Raw genomic sequence first — 22,019 nt, 5'->3', positions numbered from 1 at the left:
CAGTCTGGTCTTCTCAATGTTTCTCAGCTTTTTAATAAAATCTATACCATACAACATAGCACTAGCCTTTATTCAGTCTATTTTTTTATTGCCTAAGTTTTTCTTCACAGAAGATTGTAGATGACTCTTCCCCTGACTGTAGGGATTGTGTCATGTATATCTTTCATAGGTCCCAAGGCATCTAACACAACAAAGGCCATATTCTAGGTATTTAATATTTTATTCTTTAGAGGTTTAATTGAATCATATCTGCCATCTGATAAAACAGGATTATTTAACATCCAATTTAGAAGATTTCAAAAGGTTTTTTGTGCCGTGATTTTCTATAGGACATTATCTAAGAAAAGTGTAATCCCAGATATGGGGCCCTGTTATGGGCTGAATTGTGTACTTGCTCCAGCCCCCAACTCATGTTGTAGTCCTAACCTCTCAGGACCTCAGAATGTGACTGTATTTGGAGATAGGGCCTTTAAAGAGGTGATTAAATCAAAATCATTAAGGTGGACCCTAATCTAATTTGACTGGTGTCTTTATAAGAAGAGGAAATTTGGACACACAAAGAGATACAATGAATATAAAGAACATGTGAGGACATAGCAAGAAGGAGGCCATCTTTAAGCCAAGGAAAAAGGCTGCAGAAACCAAACCTGACAGCACCTTGATCTTAAACTTCTAGCCTCTAGAACTGTGAAGACATAAATTCCTGTTGTTTAAGCTGTTCAACCCATGGTATTTTGTTACGGCAGCCTGAGCAGACTAACACAAGTCTTATTTGCTACCTGTCCAGAGTGACTGGGAACCTCTCAGGGACAGATTGTCAGTTCCCTCTAGACTGTCAGTTACCTCTTCTTCCTGCCTCAATTGGAAATTTCTAGATCATGCCTCCTTGATATGGAGGATGAAACTGAGAAGCAAAGAGATATTCCTCCTTCTCTCCCATTACCTTCCCTAACAAACTGAAGCTTGGTTCTGTGCAAGGTGATCTTGCCCAGATTTTCTTTCTCCTTTAGCCTTGGACTCAAGTCACTTTCCAAGTGAAAAAGGTGGGTAAAGGTAAGTTCCAAAAGCCTATGAAATTAGTTTTTTCTTTTTTCTTCAAAACTCATTGCTTTCATGTGCATAAATACAGTAGGTTAATTTATATTTAATTATTATCTGAAAGAAGCTATTGTAGTTTGGGTTTTCTCTAAATCAGATCCTGAGACAAGAATTTGGGGGTAAGCAGTTTATTTTTCAAGTGGTTCCAGGAAGCACTGTGAGGAAGTAAGGGTATGAGATGGAGATGGTAGGAAAGTCAGAAAAGAGTGCTTTCAGGAGTGGTTCCCCTGTGGGCACCTGGGATTCATTCCTGCTAGGGACCCTCTAAAAACTGTAGGCCTAGCAGGGGGCAAGAAAGCTGGGGCATTTATCAATCATCCTCTATCACTCATGGATGCACAGTTAGTCCTGGAGAAATGAACTCTCACCACTCTGCTTACCCTGGGAGTGGGGAGAGCCTGCTCCTGCAGGCAGAGGAAGTCCACAGGCAAAGAGACAGATATTTGAGGTAGGAACCCACTGGCTTGTGAAGGGAACTCTTCACCAATGATACAGGCAACCAAAGCTACAGGAGTGGGTCAAGTCGATGGATACTGGTGGGGCATGTCTGTTGAAGAAGACTATAGTTTTCAGAATTGAGGAAACTGGACATATGTTCTCTGAAGTTATGACTTGGGGCACATGGGAAGCTTAGTCGGTTAGGCGTCTGACTTTTGCTCAGGTCATGACCTCACAGTTCATGGGTTTGAGCACTGCATTGGGCTCTCTGCTGTCAGCACAGAGCCCACTTCAGATCCTCTGTCCCCCTTTCTCTCTGCCCTTCACCCTTAAAAACAAGTTATAACTTACTCTGTTAGGTACCATAAAAACAGATCATTAGTGCTCTGGGATTTTTTTGTGGCTACTTCCTGCTTATCTTCCAAATTCTCACTTTAGAGTCATTCTGCCAGAACTTTGTTTATTCTTGCAGTTCTACAGTAGCTGTTTTTGGATTGACCCTGATCATCGCCCTCTGGTGGTCTACTAGGAGGATATGTGCAAGTATGATGCTTTGTCCTGCCTCCCCACCACCCAAGTCTTCCAAATAAGCCATATTAGAAAGCAGGGATAATTTAGTTTCATTTTTAGCAACCCTTCACCCTTGCCCCAAAGTACTTATTTTCTAGTAAGGGATGTACGTGTGGGGATGGGGTGGGGGTGGAGGGTGTTTTAACATGGCCATAAACCTACACAGTGGCTATCGATGAGATTTGGTTATGTTCTTGGCATGTTAAAGTTACTGTCAGAAGTCTTTTTGTGAAAAGTACTGAAGATTATAAGGGATGAGAAAGCCAGGGGTGACAGCTTGATCCAGTAACAAGCCTTAGTCATCAGAGGAGAGGGGCCATTCTGAGAATGGTGTGGTGTCTATGACTCAAATTTGTCTCTAATCCTGGCCTCCCTTTAGATGACACCTCAGCCCTTCAGAGAGTTGAGGCAAAAGCTATAAATGAAAATGAAAAGAGTTGTTTTGCTAAAATTTCATTGGACACTGGAGGAACAAGCAAGATTACTAGGGACTCCTCTAACAGAATGTGATGCAATCAAGAGAGAGAGGGGGCTTCTCTTCCAGTTCCAACAATGTCCACAGAGAGGGCAGGAAAAGGGTAGGAAGAATTAGAAGCCACATGGTATCTGAGAAGATTTGTTCCTTAACACAGGCGAGAAGCGCCCAAGGATTTAGCAGTTATTTGGGTAGTGCTTGATTAATGGGTGTGCCCTGATGAGCAAGTTATTTAACATCTTTGAGCCACGGTTCTGTAAAATTGAGATAATATTATCTACCTAGTGATGCTCTTGAGAGTATTGGAGAAGATAATTCAGTGCTTAGTATAGTGCCTTGGATATGGCAAACAATAACAATATTCTTGTTCTCCGTATCATATTAGATAATCTATGACTATGTTAAGTAAGATCCATCTAGGGAATTGCCTCTACTTTGTTCTTTGGTTTTTAGTTGGTTTTATAAGAATACATATTTAATGTAATCTTCATAACTCAATTTTTTTTTCTTTGAAAAGGAAAAGGGGGGAGGGGCAGAGAAAGAGGGAAAGAGAGAATCACCAAGAGGCCCCACATCCAGCAGGGAGCCCAAGCTCACAACCCTGAGATCATGACCTGAGCTGAAATCAAGAGTCAGATGCTTAACTGACTGAACCAGTCAGGTGTCCCAATAACTGAAAATTTTAAAATAAACCTTTGGTGTAGATGCAGATACATAGTTTGTAAAAGTTTAGATATATTTTCTATGTCTAGTTGTTTTGTCTTATTACTTTTGACTTCCTCAAAAAGTATCAACAATTAGTATGGCCTCACTTCCTCTAATATCAACTGGGTTGTTTTTTCTGCTTTTTGGTATCAGCTTTTGCTTGTTTGCATCTCTTTCAGCTAAACTGGTACGTAAAACTAGGGTCTATTGTGTACTTCTCTTAGTGTCTCCTTTATACGCTGCTGGAAGGATGTTTGCTGGGGCCGTGTGAAAGTGCATATTGTCTAGAAGACAGAACTATTTTTAGCTTGAAGGTAGAGCTGTGTTTTTCCTTCTTGGCAAATTCTTTTTGTTTTGATGAAAGCCAAAACTTGAAGCTAGTGGTGACAGGATAGGGTCCTAATTGCGGTGCTGTTGGAAATAAGGAGAGATGTTTATTGCTAATCAAGTAAACAGCAAACTGAATTTCAACAATGTAATAAGATGAGCCCACTGAGTGGGCTGGTCTTATAAAATACTTTTGCTAGTGAGCCTGGGAAAACTTGTGAAGTGGTAATAATAAAAACAGCATATGGTCTTTGCAGGAACTTTGTCATACATAAGCAATGTGCTGTGGGCGTGGTAATGAACTACAGGTGTATTTGGCACAAGACTTCTAAACTGGGGGAAGTGGAATTTTGCTTTTTTGCACATTCTGGAATGAGCTTTTGAATTTCTGGTATTTTTTAAAAAAATAACTTAAGAACTACGTTATTATTTTTTTTATTCCTTATTTGGAAGCTATGCTGGTCAACATAAGAAAATACTTAACTTAAGATCTTCAAAGGCATGCTGTAGAGGTTTGGAAAGCATTTGGTTTGGCTTGAAGCAAGTTTGGCTAGTGAAGTGACAGGCAAACAAGAAAGAACAACAGGTGAAAAAATGTGGAGTTTCTTTCATCTTTCAAAGGATTTTCTTGATGAATTGAAACAGCCATGAAAATAAGCACTGGCCTTCATGCCCAGTGGCCTAAAAGTCCTTAGAATGGGCCAAATCAGAATCAGGCAGAGGCTTAATGAAAATCAGGCAACAAGCCTAGGCCTAATTTAATATGTGCTGCCTCCTTCCATTTTTTTAAATTCCCTTTGGCTCAATTTGTAACAAGAAATCTGGTTTTGTGGTAGAGAGATATTTCTCTTCTTTGACTCAAACAGAGGTTGGTAATGACTAGCAAAGGCAAACGGTGGCATTAGTTACTCAGTAGAACCAATGAAAATTTTGGTTGCCTAAACAGATTTTCTTGCTGGCCTCTTACTTTTAAAAACTGCTTATAAAAATTAACTGATATATTTCTGGACTAAAGTAATATCTCTTGCAATGGCTGAATGAGAGTCAGAGACAACATTTTTCATTTTGCTTGGGAAAAATACTGCATTTGATCATAACGATGTTTTAGAGCAGTTTTTAAAGATGTTGACTGAGCTTCAGCAGTTTCCCAAACTTGTTTAAAGGAGTCTTCGGGATCTATGAGTCACATATAATTTTCTGATTATAATCACAAGACAGATGTCTCCATAGAATTCTGTAGAACTTTAAAACATATTTGAACTGTGCAATTGACATAAGAGTAGGACATTTTCTCCAATGTTCTAGTTTATAGAGTGGGCCCACTGAGGACCTGGGACTGGATTCACAGACTCCTAGGCCCTCAGTGGGGACTTCTTTCTTGCCAGTACCTCCCAGGAAGAAATTGTTGCTTACTTTAGCATTTAAATACAAATAAAACTTTATGTAACTCATGGAGATAACTTAGTTTATTATAGCACATCATGGAGATAACTAATTTTATTTATTACAGCACCTTTATGAAGTCCTAGGAGATGCCTGAATTATAATAATTGGTGAGTCTGTTTTGTGTCTTTCTCCAGAACCTTTGTTTAGGGAGCAACTTCTGAAGTCAATGATGATGCCAGATTTAGAAGAATTCTAGAGGCATGTGTTTGGGGAGCAGCGTGGGTGAGAATCAGACTCGATCTGCAGACAGTAGGACGTTACCAACATGTACTGAGCACATGCTATATAAACAGATGACAAGACAGTTGAACCCTGTGACAGATCACTCCTTTTAAGGAGAAATATAAATGTAGTACTCAGCCACTGTCAAAGAGTAGTCACAAACAACCACTGCCACCACTACCACCACAACAAACCATAGTTTCAAAAGAAGGCTGGTACCTTATTTTCCTTTTGAAATGTTTAATGAAAAGCTGCACAAAAAATGTCTGTGGATTTGAGGATTTTGGAATAAGCAAGAGGCAGGGACAGAAGCCCATGTGCTCTGTCTTTACTGGTTTTAATTGTTTTGGTTTCAAGCTTAGCAGCACAATGCTCCAGCCAAGTGAATGTACATGTACATGGGATGTTTTGTGCTTTGCTTCACTCAGGCATTTGAGAAAGGCCCTGGTTTGCATCAGTTCGACATCATTTTAGTGTTAGAGGAAACACACCCCTTGAAACAATTAAGGGATTGCAATTTATCATTAGAGTGAATAATATGTTGGCATGTCTATTTAGAATAGGGTTTTAGAAATTAATTACTGGAATAAGTCACAAAATGCCTCACTGTTTTCTAACAATTAAAAACTCCAATTTGACAATTGGATGACGAGAAGTTTTTCAGAGCAGCGTATTTATCACTTATCACTTTAGAAAGGGGTCGACAAACTTTTTTTGTAAAGAGTCAGATAATAAATATTTTAGGCTTTGTGGCTTTGTAGCATGAAAGCAGCCACACACAGCAAGTAAATGAAAGTGTGTGCTCATGTTCTAATAGAACTATGTACTACGTTTTATATTTAATTTTAACATGTATTAATACCTTATTCTTCCTCTGATTTTTTTATTCACCTATTTAAAAATGCAAAAACTATTTTTAGCTCTGGGTTGTACAAAAAATAGGCAATGAGCCCAATTTGACACAATGGCTGTTGTTTGCAGACTCCTGATTTAAAATAAGAGAAGGACTCTGTTTACATAGGATAGCTGAGCATTAGTTTTAAGAGCAATGGGTTCTTCAGCTAACCATAATTTTACAATTCTGGTGCAGTGGGTATTGTTTTTAAAATGCATTGTTTGGGTGGTTTGGAGATGGCACTATGAGGGCTGGGCTGCATGGCCTGAGGTTTGACAAATTAAACTCTGCCTGTGTTCCTCTTATTATGTTCCAATTCCATTCATCAGTAAAAGGAACTTGTGTCATTGCCTCACTTGTTGCAATGAATAAATCTGTAAAATTTTACAAAAGAACAACTGCGTGGATTCTTTTGCCACCTGAAGACTTGAGTGTTAGGTTCCTCTTTATAAAAGTTTCCATGACAATCTGGCCTGAGAGAATGACAGGTTTGCCCTCATGGGGAATTTCTCATTAAGGAAGCTTTTCTTTCACTAGGAAGCTTTATGGGGGCTTAACAGTGGGTCAAACAGGGAGGACCAAATAGGACCCTTTCATAAACCATACCTTATACCCACGCTGGCCTGAAAGAGAGCTTGTTTCCTCCTGTGTAGAGGATGGGTTGATGTTCAGAAGCTAAGAGTTTAGAGAGGACCACCACGCATGCTACTCCAGGGTCCTTGCTTCCTGGTGGTAACCAAGAGATCCATACATAAGCATGTGCTGTTAATATATGGGCTAAGCCAAGAATTATAGGTCCCTAGCTTTCTCTATTGAAAGGCAGTGTGTGGAGTGGTAAAGCAAATGGACTGTGAGCTTGACTGAGTCTTTACCCTGGCTCTACCATTTACTAGCTATGTGAGTTTCACCTCTCTGTGCCTCAGTTTACTCCTCTGAAAAAGGGACATGATAACAGTGATGCCTAGCTCACAGGGTTGTTGTGGGGATTAAGTAAATTGACATATGTAGCGCAGTTTGAGAACAGCACCTGGTACCTGGCAGTGAATAATAAATGATAGCAATTGTGATAATTTTCTTTCTTTTTAGCCTTTAAAGTAGCACCATTTACAAACTCATTTAGAGGAAGATTCCTTCCCTCAGGCATAATCAGTATGATAATATCCTTTAATCTCTTGCTTTTTCTTTCCCACCTATTATCACTTCATCATTCTGTGATCTTTCAGCCTCCTCAGCCACCTTGTCCTTATTGCCATTTTGGATCCTGGCCTTTATTCTCTTCCCACCCATTGATTGCACTTGGTGATAAACTCAGTGATCTCTTGGATCTAAATTGAGAAACACATGGCTCATATATAAGGGAAGCATAATTCATCGAGTGTAACCTAATATACTGCTATGTATTTATGGCACAGCACAGTCTGGATTTGATTGAAAATCTATAGGTTTTTGAGGGAGGTTTGTAGTAAGCTACTCTCTCCCTGCCTAGAGAAATTGAAGGGATAGAGTCTGATCGGGAAAACTGGTAATGTTCTGAATGTAGGCTTTATGTCTCATCATCAGTAGAATGTTCTGTATTCTAAAGACCTTCAATAAATACTTTGTGTTTGACTATATATACTGGGCTTGGGTTCTCTTTCCTGTCCAACTGCTTTGTGGGTTGGAGGAGAAAAAGCCTTAATTAAATGTTGCGGTGTACTATTTTAAATCCAGCTAAAGCTTTATTATCGCCCCTCTTGGGCCTGTGTTCTGGAGGAGGGCTGGAGTGTGGACAGTTGGTGAGGGAAGCTTTTATTTTGGTTAATTACTGTCCTGGATTTCTCTATTCCTATTTTCTTGGAATAAAAGTGAGATACTATTTTTTTGGACTACTCAATATACAGAAAGTAGGATTTTTTTTTCTAAAGAGAATGGATTGTATAAGTTATGGGCAAAAGCAATTCTGAAACATTTAATATACTTGAATAAGGAAAGGCCATTTTGCAAAAGGTGTACCTGAGGTCTTTGGGTTTTGCTCTTCTGGATGACCCTAAAAAAACAGTTCTAAGACTTGTAAGAAAACAGTGTCTGCATTAAATGCCTGCTTTTCCCTTAAAAAACACAACACAGGCCTATTCTTTTCCCTCATATTTCTTTACTTCCTGGTATCTTATCCATATGAGACGTCAAAGGGTACTTTGTATATGGAAGAAATACCCAGGGAGTAGAGGGGAATGAGACTGTGCCCCAAATATAGTTTTGATTGAAACAATCTAAATGACATTGCCTATTGTATTAGTAATTTATGCTCTAGGCTCACAGAGTTCACATTCATTTATTAATGCATCTTTCTCCAGCATACTAGGCTCCTACTGTGTGCAAAGGGCAAAACTAAGCCATGTATTTGACAACCAAGGTCCACAAATGCCTGTTTCTGTCACGCATGTCCGAGGTGAAGTATTCTATGTAGTATTTTTATTGTATATTTTCTGGAGTACAACCAGTGGCATTCAGGATGATTTTGTTTGTTCTTCTACGGAAAGGAGAAAGAAGAAAACTAGCATTCTTAGTGCTTACTACATATTAGGCAATGTACATACATGATTTCATGGAATCCTTGCATTAACCCTTACGTATAAGTATTATTATTCCCATATTATAGGTGAGAAAACTGAGTGTTGGGGATTAAGTCCCTTACCTAAAGCCACACAGCTGGTAGGTTGTAGAAAGCTAGGATTCATAACCAGGTCTGTCTCTTTTCACTAACTGAAACTGCCTCCCTTTAAGCAGAGATGGTTTTTGTTAACCACCTGGAAGAAAATGCTGACTTGGGATATGGAAAAGTGTCCTCCAAATCAATTTAAAATTTTTAAAAGAACATGTTATAGATATAAGTGGGAAAAATGTTGCTTCATAAAGATTTTAAAAAGTAAAAATTTTAAGCTTAAAAAGTGGGCACAATTAGATGTCTAAAATAAACCGTATGTAGCTCTACACTTAGAAAATTTGACATTTAAAAGGATTATTCTGCAGAGCTAATCAAATCCACAATCTTTGTCAGAGTAAGATATAATTTAATAAACACGGTATAGACGGAAGAAATGAACAACCACCTGTTTGGTTCTAAATTTCACGGTGATGATCAAATTTTAGAATTTTTTTAATTATAAAAGAATTGCCAATGAAGGATTAAGAACTCAGAACTCTTACAAATGCTTAAGAGCAACCACAAGTTCTTGCTGCAAAGCAGAGACAAAACAGTCTTCACTTTTGTGCCAGAATTTTCTCTTGGCTCAGATGACCAGATCTACAAAAGAGAAAATGGGGAGAGCTTGCTATTCTAAAAAGGTTTCCTGATATACTTAGGGGGAAAGCTGTAAAAGACATATGAATTCTTCTAAAATAGGTTATCTGTGGGTTATCTATCTTATTACTGTACAAAATTCTTTCACTTTCCTCATTTTGATTTCTATTTTTGTCTGCAAATGTTAACAACTTCTCTATCAAGGTTTTTGAGAAGGTAAAAAGAAATGTAAAAGTACTTTGGAATGGTTAAAGTGTTATATGGAATGGCAAATACAGAAAATATTTTTCAAAATTCTCTAATAAATTTTCGTTTTGTAGTAATACAGTCCCCTCCCTCCCATTTCCTTCCCTCCATGATTGCCCCAGGGAAGAATCAGGAGGATGTCATTCACCTAGGGTATGGGAAGGATAAGACAGTGATATCTTACTAGTTAAACACAAGAAGTTAAATGCTTCAAATTCTAGGAAGCAGAAAGAGAAGAGAGAGAGGGAAGGAGAGAGGGAGGGAGAAGAACAAGAATTCAGCATTGTGTACTGGCTCCATGCATGAAAACTCCCATAGGGTGGGTAGAAACATCTAGATGGCTTTAGGAGAACCCAGAATTCCCCTCTCTTTTAAGAGGAGAATGAAAGCCTATATGAGAAATTCTGAGATCAGCATGGCCCTCCATGATGTGGAAACAGTAGAGCAGGATTATGTGGGAAGGGTCTACACAGATGGTCCTGGGATAGTGTTTCCGGTGGCCCAGGGCCTGTGCAAGGCAAGAACAGGATCCAGGAGTTCTCATGGACCAAAACGAGAAGATTCAAATATTTGAGAGAACTGGTGGACTAAAATAGGTCCAAAGATACTCTGCCACCCATTAGACAGATGAACATCAGAAAGTCAGATAACACCAACTATTGGTGGGAGAGTTGGGAAACCCTCTAGCTCTGCTAGTGGAAGTCTAACCTATTCTGGGGAGTTATCTGGCAGTGCTTAGAAAAATTTGATTATATACACTAAGATTCCCACTCCTGGGTATACACTCTAGAGCCACTCTCTCACAGGACTGTAAGGGAACATGTATTTTATTGATGCTTTATTTGGGAAGGTATAATGTTAGAGGCAAATAAGGTGTCCATTTCTTGGGGAATGAATTAGTCAATTGTAGGATTTACATATGTAGTGAAATTCTATGTCCCATGCAGAGTTAATTATCTAGATGTACATAAAGCAACATGGATAGATGTTAAAAACATGATAAATAAAAAAAAATGTTCTTTAGCACAGTTATGTGTGTATAAATTAAACACAATAACATATATTTCTCAAAGATACAAGCATACCTAAATGCAGTTATGTTTTATAAACATTAGTGTGGATGCCTCCAGGAGAGAGGAGAATGGAAGTTAGGATGAGAAGTCAAAGGGAAAACAATAAAATTAATAAAGCCTGATGTAGGCCCATGAGGTTGGCAGATGGTGTACCACGAGCTAAGAGATATGATTATCTCAATCCTGAACCCTAGGTTAAAAAAAAAACAAAAGCTACAGTTGGCATATCTGAATCATGGTGAATACATATGGCATTACATTGTGATAATTACATTTGGGAGACACGGTCCTGCGGGGAGTGACCATTGTCTATGAATAAGCTACTCATCCACGTCACATAAACACGATTTCAGAATTAGGGTGGAATTTAGTAAATTACTTGTTATTTAGTTCTCTGATGCCCTGAAAGATAAAAAATTTACCCCTTGAGGTTAATTTTTCACTGACTGATCAAACTCAATGTACTGTTTATGTTCTCTATAACAGGAATTTTAAAGTACATAAATTTTTAAGCAAGAGTCTGATATCCAAAAAGATATATTACTTTCATCTGAAGTAATTTGAAGTTCAACTGGGTGAAATACTGCTACTATTTAAGCTCCTTATTTATAAAATATGGATCCAGTTAATCAAATTTATAGTGTGAAGTTGGAACTCTGATGACTTGAGAAGGAAGTATAACATTCTTACAATATTATCCTCAATGGTCTTCATTTCTCACTGGGTGCATGTTGGCTGTCACTTTACCTTTCTAGATTTCCATTTCCTCACCTGTAAAATGACTGGACTAGTTCATTGCTCTCAAAAAATGCTACTCTTTCACAATAACAAAACCAACAAAGGTGATTAAAATTCTACTAAATAGAAAATCCTCCCTGTTGTATCACCAACAGTCCATCAGGGGTTGCCAGGGCTGCACTAACTCTAATGGCAGGTGTGAGTCATATTATATTTCTGTGCTGTTATCTTGAGGCACCAGTGATTCTCAGAATCAGGAATTTTTAAAGTTTCAGTGAATTATACTTTGAATTACCATTCTTAAGAGAATTGGCACAACAGATTTATATGCTGGTGCCTCAGCATCATTCCATTATCAGAGTCCATGCTTCTGAATGGTGTTAGAAGTAAAATTATTACTGCAAGTTTCTTTGGGCACTTCAAGTTTAAAAATGTTTTGGATGGTGTGCAAGATGGTCTTACAGTGATGATAATAATAATAATAATAATAATAATAATAATACCTATACTTTATAACTCTTGCACAGACACTGTGCTAAGTGTTTTCCAAATATTAACTCAATTTTTTTTCACAGCAACCCTGTGAGATAGATACTATTGTCATCCCTTTTTATGGAGGAGGAAAATGAAGTACAGAGACATTAAGTAAAGTGCTTAAAGTTTCACAGCTACAAAGTGGGAGAGATGATATTTGAACCTAGGCTTTTTAGCTCAAGAGTCTATGCCTTCAACCACTAGGCTTACTTTCTCTCTAATATGTGGTGAAGTTTCTTACATAAAAATTCTGAGAGATTTTCTGGATTGTATGTTTTCAATAATGTTCCTGTTATTCCACCTATTGTCAATTCTTAGAGGAAGATAATGAGAAAAAAACCTTTGCCTTGGCTCCCTTACTCTCATTCTTCTTTCAACCTGGCCTCTTACAATAAGTAGTGTATCTTCTATTTATTTGGCTCCTCCTCTGTACCAGTCTAAATGCTTTATGCCTATTGACTTGCTCATTTCTCATGATCCATATGAGGTTTACATAATTATGAGCCCCATCACACTGATGGGCCAGCTAAAGCTCACTGAGGTTGTGTGTTTTGCTCATGGTCTTATGTCTAGTGAGCATCTCTAGAAGGAGCCCCAGGCACAAGTGCAAAGCCCCTTGCAGGACTGCTTCTAAGGATGCTTAGTATTCCTGAACCAGGGTTTTGCTGTTCCCAAAGTAAGAGAGGCAGTCAGATGTCTTCTGATGTACTGTCCAGCCTTAATTCTTTATGAGTCTACTATTCATGTCGGTCATGGCTCCCAACTTGGTGCTGGCTAAAGTAGAATTCAAACCAGGCTTAAAAATTGGCAACTTTATCTCTCATGAACTTTGGCAAATCACAAATCTTGAGCAGATTAAGTGACAAAACAGAATAATACACAGAAAACTATAGTTTTATTCCTTTTCTCAGAAACAATTTTAAATCAAGCATTATTATTTATATTATGCAGACTCTTATTTCACTAATAAAGCAGTTTTTAAAATAATAAAATTTTCTTTTAAAAAGTCAGTACAGTTGACCTTTGAACAACACGGGCATAGGGGCACTGACCCCTTCCCAGCAGTTGGAAATCTATGTATAACTCTTGACTCCCCAAAAACTTAGCTACTAATAGCTTACTGTTGACTGGAAGCCTTGACGATAATATAAACAGTTGATAAACACATATTTTGCATATTATATATATGACAGACTGTATTCTTACAATAAAGTAAGCTAAAGAAAGTGTTATTAAGAAAATCATAAGGGGGCACCTGAGTGGCTTAGTTGGTTGAGAGCCTGACTCTTGATTTCAGCTCAGGTCATGATGCCAGGGTTGTGGGATCATGCCCCAAATCAGGCTCTGAGCCAAAAGTGGGGTCTGCTTGGGATTCTCCCCCCCCAAAATAAATAAATAAATAAACATTAAAAAAACCCTTATGAATATCCAATTGTTCTACGACCATTTCTTTAGAAAGCCTTCTTTTCCCCACTGAATTGTCTTTGAATGTTTATTGAAAATCATTTGAACACACATGCTTGGGTCTACTTCTGGACTCACTTTTGCGTTCTTCTGATCTATTTATCCATCTTGAGTGTGGAGCCTGTTAAGATTCTCACTCTTTCTCTCTCTCTCTCTCTCTCACTCTACTCCTCTCCCCTGCTCATGTTCTCTTGAAAGAAAGAAAGAAAGAAAGAAAGAAAGAAAGAAAGAAAGAAAGAAAGGAAAGAATGAAAAAAATAAAGGAAGGGAGGAAGAAAACCATAAGGAAGGGAAAAAATTTGTAGTGCTACACTGTATTTATTGAAAAAAATCTGTGTATAAGTGGAGCAATGCAGTTCAAACCCATGTTGTTCAAGGGTCAACTGTATTTTATATTAGGGGAGGAATTGTGTTAAACCAGATGAAGTTTTGCTGGCATTCACATATTTAAGAAAATCTTCCAAAAGTTGGTCCTGAATTTCTAAGCCCTTGAAGCAAGCTTTCATAGTAAAAAATAGCAGGAGAGAGACTGAGGTAGAAAAGAGGTCATGACTAATTGCCTGGGAATGTTTCCTCATCCTTGAGAAAAGGGGAAGAGTGGGATGAGGATGTGGGATGGTGTGACCTTGTGATCCTAGATGTCTTGTTTATATTTCCTTATCATGAATCTTCTTGCTGCAAGTAAAGCGTTGGTAAAGTGGCTTTAGTCTGCCAGAGAGACTCTTGGCCTTGGTCCAAACCTAACAGAAATATTATCAGAAATACATTCTTTACCATGTATAGCACTTGCAAGTTTTCTAATGAGGTGCATACATGGTAACCAATTAGAAAGGATAATCCAGTGCCTCTGGATTCTGGCAGGAAAGAGCATGTCCTCTCACTATCAGTCATGTAGGGGTTATCCATCAAATGTGGCTTTGCGTGGCACATCCAGAGGACTGATGCCAAAGTGTTGTTTTGTGGGACAGAAATAGGCAGCATTATATATTTGTGAGCCTCAGAAAGACCACCTACTTTTTGGATTCTTAAGAAAAAGAGACAGACTTAAAGCTCACTTGATTCTGGGACAAAATTATAACCCATTTAAAATTAAGTATCTAAATTACTTAAAGATAAATCAGTGTGTTTAAACATGGCCACAAGGGAAACCCTGATAGAGTATGCCTCTGGAAGGAGGCATCACAAGGCAATTTTAGGAAGAATGATATGATGGATAGGACAAGAAGAAAGGGTTAGTGGAGGTGACAGGGTGGAGAAGGTAAAAAGCTCATGAAACAAAACAAGCTCACTATATATACACATTCATAGAATGTCGAGATGGCAAAATACACAAAAGCCCAAAATATACTTTAAGACATCAGATGTTTAATGCTTTTTATTTATATAGTTCTTATCCCTAAGGAACTCCAAAAGTTTTATTTAGGATTTAGATTAGACTTTATAAAAGTTAAATTGGCTAGGAAAGCAAAACTTCTGTTTAGAAGTGAGGAAGCTAGGATATGGAGTGTTTGTATAATTTGCTCAAAATCATTTTGTTTGGATTAGGACCAAGTTCCTTGATTTACCAGTGGAGCAGGTGATGTTCCTCATCTCTACCATCAAAAGTTACCACATTCCAGCTGAGTACTTGCATTTGGCTTGAAATCATAAAACTGTAGGCTCTGAAAAGATGTCATCTCATTGAACTCCAGAGCCTTTTGCTTGAATCTGTATAACTTTTTCCACCACATTTCCTCAATTAGGTGATCTCCAATGATGACATTAATTGAGTAGTAGTGCTTTTTTATTGCCCCCACCCCCAACCCTTTCTTCACTTGCTTTACACTGGTATAAGAATGGTCCCACATTAGCCACATCTAATGATAAAATGGTGTGAATTTTGACAAAGGTTGAAGCTCTTAGACAATTATAATTCTCATTTCTTAACCACTTCTTATATATATACTCCTTTATTCAGTAAAAGGCATAGTTGGCATTCTTCTTTACCTATAGCCTTCCTTGTAAGCATCATGACCATCTTATCAGATCTGGGAACATGAAATCTTCTTTGGTTCTCCTTTGCCTTTGGAGTCTTGAAGGCAGGCATTAAACTTCTCCCATTACTGGCACCATTTCATGTTAGGAAATCCAGTTCCAATCGGCATTTTTCTGAATATGGTTTTTCGATTCATGGCAAAATTAAACCTGTTACCCAGAGTCAACAATAATCAAACCTGAAAGGTATGTGGTAGAACCTGCCTCTGGCCAGAACATTCTGAAATGCTTCTGGGCAGCCAATGAGCCTGCAAAACTGTGGTCAAGGGTTGCTTCATCGTCACTCTTTGGGGACAGTGGAGCTGCATGTCTCAAGGATGTCCTTTCTGTGCTCACCGGGGTTCCTGCCAGCTAATACAAGAGAATGCTGTAGATTGGCAGGAAGCATACATCTCATTCCTTGAAAAAGACCCAATGCTAACGTGTATGTCCCAACAAACAGACCGGGTGGAGTATTTCCCACTGTCGAATCTAGATGAAACTTATGAGCCCTGGTGATATATTTTCAGAGTTTCTAGAGCTATGGGGGAATAATATGTGTGGGTTCATACAATCAGTTGAAGCCCTTATGAGCAAAAAATTGAGATTTCCTGGAAAGAAAGAAATCTGCCCCAAGAGTATCACAAAAATTCTGCCTTGAGTTTCCAGCCTGCTGGCCTGCCCTCCAAATTTTAGACTTTTCAGCCTTCACAATTCTGTGAGCCAGTCCTTGAAATAGATCTTCTATCAGATCTGTTTTTCTGGACATTGATAACACCTATGAAGTCTATTACCACATTTGCCTTGAGAATGTCAGCAGAGACCTTGCCTATTACATAAATTAGAGCATCTATGAGAGGTCTGACATAAAATTATCTCAAAAACTAGTAGTAGGAAAATATCTGTTTCACTGAATACTAGTATGTTTACTATTCTCTGATAGTGCTATTGACTCTACTATCCTATTCCTCTTTTGGTTTAGTTGGGAGGAAGCATGAAGCCCAGCCATGGTGGGTCAATTTATATTCTTTCTTCATGGTCACAATATGGCACTTCATTTAAATTTTCCTCCATCCTTTTCTTTCCTCTTATCCATAAGATGTCTCAATTCTTTGTGGAGAAGGATAGCATATAAAGAGCTAAGATTCACTCTCTGTTTTCCTTCCTTTGATTTTGGGATGAATGTCTTCTTATCCTCTCTGGCTGAATAAAATTTTGATTTACCTTTGTCCTCTTCCTAAAGACTTGAGAAAATGCATTCAACAAAATCTGTTTCCTTTTCTCCAGCCTGTTGTGTGTATATAATGTGCTACTAGAGTAATGACTTCTTACTGGGTTATATCCAGCAGGGCCAACCTTTGGCTTATATGCTGGGCAGGATCATTGGACCAGCTCTCAGGTGTTTGAAGTTGGCTAAGCCCTGTCAGTGGATGAACCTAAAGACTCAAAGGCAGGATACTGGGTGGGCTTAACTGATTCAATTAATTGTATGTATTAAGAAGTTTTGCTCAAGAATTTTTCTTAGTGCAATCTCCATTATTTCAATTTGAAATCCTGTTTCAATAAAAGTCATTTTGTTGTTAGTAGCAAACTTTTCTGTGTAAAATCTGGCCCAAAGGTGGTCACTGGCAGTGTAGTAAGATTCAGATGGCAAACAAGCCATCTAAAAGATGTAAAATTCTTAGGCATGCAATAATAGCTCCCAATCCTGGCACCACAAAATATCAGCAAATCCCAGGTCTGCTTTTTGCTTCCAGTAGATGCTTTTGATTTTCAGATACATTAAAATTACATAGGAAATATAAATATCCAAAGTAAAAAGCATGTGACAGAGACCATTTTACCTGTCCAGGAATATTTTATACTTTGATGAGAAGAAGATGTGGCAGCCTGGCACATTTGGAATTCCAGAAGTCAAAGAGTGCCAAGACAGCCCTTAAAGAAAGATATACTGAATAGAATCATCACCAATGACTAGTGAATATGGTTAGCACAGTGTATCAGGAAACAGAATACTCTCATTTTCTTCTGCAAGTACAAAGTATAGAGGAATCTAAAATCTTTTGTAAAAATATTCCTGTATTTATTGTTTATTCTCCTTGATGGCTGTTCTTCCAAAATGTAAACCTAAGTGTAGTTCCAGAATTTGGATTTTGCCTTAGAGTTTCTCTAAATACCATTTGTCTGATGTTTCTTTAATATGGAGATTAAACACAAACATGAAATTAGCTTCCTTGAAACATTCACTTTGAACTTTGCTTTCCTGCTACTGAGGAGATGATCTTTTGAACAGATGCCCTGCCACATTGATGGTGTGTTCAGAGCTTGGATATGGGCCAGCCTCACTTAGCCGTTTTTCCTTATTTAGCTCACTCAATATTATTGGCAGGTTGCTTCCACCAAAACCCCTATTTTCTAAAGGATTTTTGACAACTTCAAGTAGGTTCAATATCTTTCATGGAAAGTTGTGCTAACTGGGCAGAAAGACTGAAGTGCCAATTATAGCAGCAGCAGCTGAGTTCCTTTTGTTTTATTGAGAATATAAGGGGACCCTGTGCAGGCCAACATATAGAGCCTATGATAGAACTTTTAAAGTAAAACACAACAGAGAAACTTTAAATTACACAGTGTTCCTTTTGTGGAATGGTCTTGGGAGGAGTTTAGATAATTTCAGAATTCTCTCATTAGTTTTATAACTTGGTGACTAGAATTATCCTCCTCCTCTTAAAAAGGAGCGTGACTCTTTCCTTCTATGTTGGCCAAAAATGAGAGCAAGTGAATCTGTAGCCATCTTTCCTTGAGTTTTGAGAACTCAGGCTAATTGGTGGGATAACCCTTTAAGTTAGACTATCGTATACATTCACTAAAATGTAGACTGAAAAATCCACGGCTCTTAACTTGTCATTTTGGTAGAATCACCCACTGATGAACAAAGAATTATTTGCTAATGAGAAATATTGGTGTGTGTGTGTGTGTGTGTGTGTGTGTGAATATAGAAAATTATTATTTTTTTTAAAAGCCTGTCAGAGACTGTGAACAACACTGACTAGACATAAGAAATGTTCTTTCACTCACACTCTGCAAATACATTTCATGATGATTCTGGCTGTGTAAGAAAAGATTTAGGAACTCAGTAAGGATCTCTATATAATATTTTTGGATGGTATATGTAGTATGAGTAGTCCTCCTTCTAAGTAAACACAGCATACCATACTCTAAGCCTAATAAAGCAGGAAAATAATTCATTTTATGTATTTTCCATCCTCAAAAATAAAGTGCCATGTGTTAAACTGTGAGGAAAGTATTTCCCAGCTTTATTAGACACCAAATGAGGGCAAAGCCATAAAGACAGAAGCAATGGGTACAAAGTTGGGGATTATGGGAAATTTCATAGCTCAGGAAGAAAAATGGGTAGGCAATAGTAGACAAAAGATGCTCAGGCTGCTGCTGCATGGGGAATATGAACTGTTTTTTGTGTTTTTTTTTTTAATTTTTTTTTCAACGTTTATTCATTTTTGGGACAGAGAGAGACAGAGCACGAACGGGGGAGGGGCAGAGAGAGAAGGAGACACAGAATCGGAAACAGGCTCCAGGCTCTGAGCCATCAGCCCAGAGCCTGACGCGGGGCTCGAACTCACAGACCGCGAGATCGTGACCTGGCTGAAGTCGGACGCTTAACCGACTGCGCCACCCAGGCACCCCTGGAATATGAACTGTTAAGAGGTGACTAGTATCATTAGATAGTATTCAACTGTTGAATTTCAACAATCAGCATTTTATTTTATTAAAAAAGTGTTTTTTAATGTTTATTTATTTTTGAGAGAGACAGAGACAGAACACCAGCAGAGAAGGGGCAGGAAGAGAGGAGGACACACATAGAATCTGAAGCAGACTCCAGGCTCTGAGCTGTCAGCACAGAGCCCAAGATGGGGCTCAAACTCATGAACTGTGAGATTATGACCTGAGCTGAAGTTGGACGCTTAACTGACTGAGCCACCAAGGTGCCCCAACAATCAGTATTTTAATGGCTTCAAGCAAAAAATATTGCCAGGCTAGCATTTCCCGTCATAATAGAGAACAATGGGAAATTAGTAAGAAAATATTTTAAAGATCACTTTATAAAAAATTAATTTTTCCACAAAGATACATATGTATAGTCTTTGAAAATATCCATTTAAATATCAGATTTTATTTGAATTTATGTACTGTGTTCTGTTCAGAAATTTTTTATATTAGCTCACTTGATTAAATGTTTGATCAGGGTCAAAATATCCTACTTAAAGAATGAGCAAATAATCAGCAATAACAGTAATAGCAAATCCTCATTGGCAAGGACATAATTTCCTGGCTTGTGGATAACTATCTTCAAAGAATCATTGTTTTTACACTGATTTCTCATTGGTAGCTACCATTTGTTGACTGTGTACTATGTGGTTATTTTATTAAATCATTTTTATTTTATTAAATCATTATAAACGTTATTTTATTAAATCATTATAACCAGCAGAAGCTCATAAAGTTTAGGTAAATGACAGAGGCCAGACAGTAAGAAGTGGAGCTGGGTTTGTGTCCAGGACAGCTTGGCTCCCATATTCTCTGTGTGTTACCTCTGTCTCCATCCAGCCATTTTCACTGCAGAAATTTTCTTGAAGTTTTCTACCACTTTTCCTTACAATGCCTTGGCTACAGATCAGGTGCTAATGCTGACACAGGCAACACATTTTCTTCTTGCCTTGTTTGTACATCCTCTTGGCTATGTCCAATAGGAATAACTGTTCTTGGAGTCTCCAAGGAGGCTGTGATCTGAGAACTCTGCTTGGATATATTCTCAGCCTCTGCTTTCTGACGTGGTGACAGCGACCAGAAGGGAGATCAATGTCAGAAGGTCATCTGTGCAGGCAGAGGGATTCTGGGCAGAGTAAAGCTGGGGAGACTTGCCTCAATGCTCTTCTCCTTGCTGGTTGGCACAATCTTTACTGAGCTCTGGAGACTCCAGAACAGTCTTGCTCAGCTGACACCCAGAATCATTTCAGAGGAAAGAGCGAGCAGGATGCTTGAATTTCACAGTTGGGGTGGGCTCTGAGCTTGAGCCATGGGACTGACACAAACCATAAGCATTGTCCATAGGGAAAAGGAGCAGGAAAAAATTCTTTGGACATTCTGTTACTTGATGGTGACCTACACCCTACCTCCTGTTTTGTTTTTTTAAGGAGACACTAAATAGGGATAGAGAAGTTTGTAAAAAAAAATCCTTGGTAAGTGGTTGGCATATGCTTTTGGAATCTGGAGAAATCTTGCATAACAGAAGCACTCTGATAGTGGAAATCAGCAAAGGGAAATTCTTGATGCAATACATTAGCACTAGTGTTTGACATATTTCCTCCTCCCTTCCTCCCCTCCTTCTCTTCCTTTCTTTTTTTCCTTCCTTTCTCCACCCCTCCCTTCCATTCTTTCTCTCTTTTTTAAAAAATTAAGCACCTAATATATATGAGTCTATGCTGATAGCTGGGAATATAAAGATAAAGCAGATATGGATCTTACCCTGAGTAATACAATATATTAATATTATATATATAAATAATATACCATGATTAATATGATATTAAGGGAAACTGAATATATAGTAAGTGCCAATAAGATGCTAAAGGAGTTCAGCTTTCATTTATTTGTTCATATAATGGATATTTGTTAAGGGCTCTAGGGACTAGGCATTGGGCCAGTGCTGGGGTTACTGATATAGGTGCCCTTGCAGAGTTCAAAGATCAGTAGAGGATACAGACCTGTATTATCAGGCACTTACAATGTATAATGGACAAGGGTAAATCTCCTTCTTTCAACAAATAATTTTCATGGTTTGATAAATGCCAACTTTCTTTAAGAGGTGGAGATGAACCTTACAGAGAAGGTTTTCTTTGAGTTAGATTTTGAAGAGTAGATTTGAACACACAGATGGAGTAGAAAAGCATTCATGCTTGAGAATTTAATCTGTGCCAGGTACTGTTCTAAATGCTTGGCATATGCTTTATTACTCAAGTGTTCCTCATAACATCAGTGTAGTTTGGATACTGTTGCCATTTTTTCACACATGAGGAAATTGAAGAATAGAGAGGTTTCCCAAAGCCACACAGGTAGTAAGGGGTCAATCTGGGCTTCAGATTCAGGTAGTCAAACGTGTTAACACCTTGCTGTCAGCAAAGTCAAGGAATGGAAAAGTTGTGAGGTAGATAATTGTAAGGGGTTGAGTTTGACCTAAGATCCAGGTTAGTGTGGAAGAGATGTGGGAATAAATTGGCAAGATCATTTGGGCCATATTATAAAAGGCCCTGAGAATCAGAGTGTGATTCTAAATTTCCTTTTGCAGGTAAAGAGGAGCCACTGAAAGTTTTTGAGCAGGGTTACTGGGAAGATTCAGTCTGGAACACTGAATAAAATGAATGGTGACAAGGCAGGAAAAGTTGGGGACTTACTGTGGTGACAGGTGGGATTGAGGCTCAG

The 22,019-nt window shown here is 38.3% G+C and overlaps 1 long non-coding RNA gene across 1 annotated transcript; it reads left to right on the top strand.

The window, feature by feature from the left end:
* Nucleotides 1-1,274: 1,274 nt before the first annotated feature.
* LOC115508891 lies at nt 1,275-13,175 on the top strand. The gene is made up of 3 exons (XR_003967160.1): nt 1,275-1,285; nt 4,431-4,437; nt 13,059-13,175. It is a non-coding gene; the product is annotated as an uncharacterized LOC115508891 (long non-coding RNA).
* Nucleotides 13,176-22,019: the final 8,844 nt, after the last annotated feature.

The sequence above is a fragment of the Lynx canadensis genome, chromosome A2 (assembly GCF_007474595.2).
Source record: "Lynx canadensis isolate LIC74 chromosome A2, mLynCan4.pri.v2, whole genome shotgun sequence".
In the NCBI taxonomy this organism is placed as follows: Eukaryota; Metazoa; Chordata; class Mammalia; order Carnivora; family Felidae; genus Lynx; species Lynx canadensis.
This window is presented reverse-complemented; position numbering and strand designations above follow the sequence as displayed.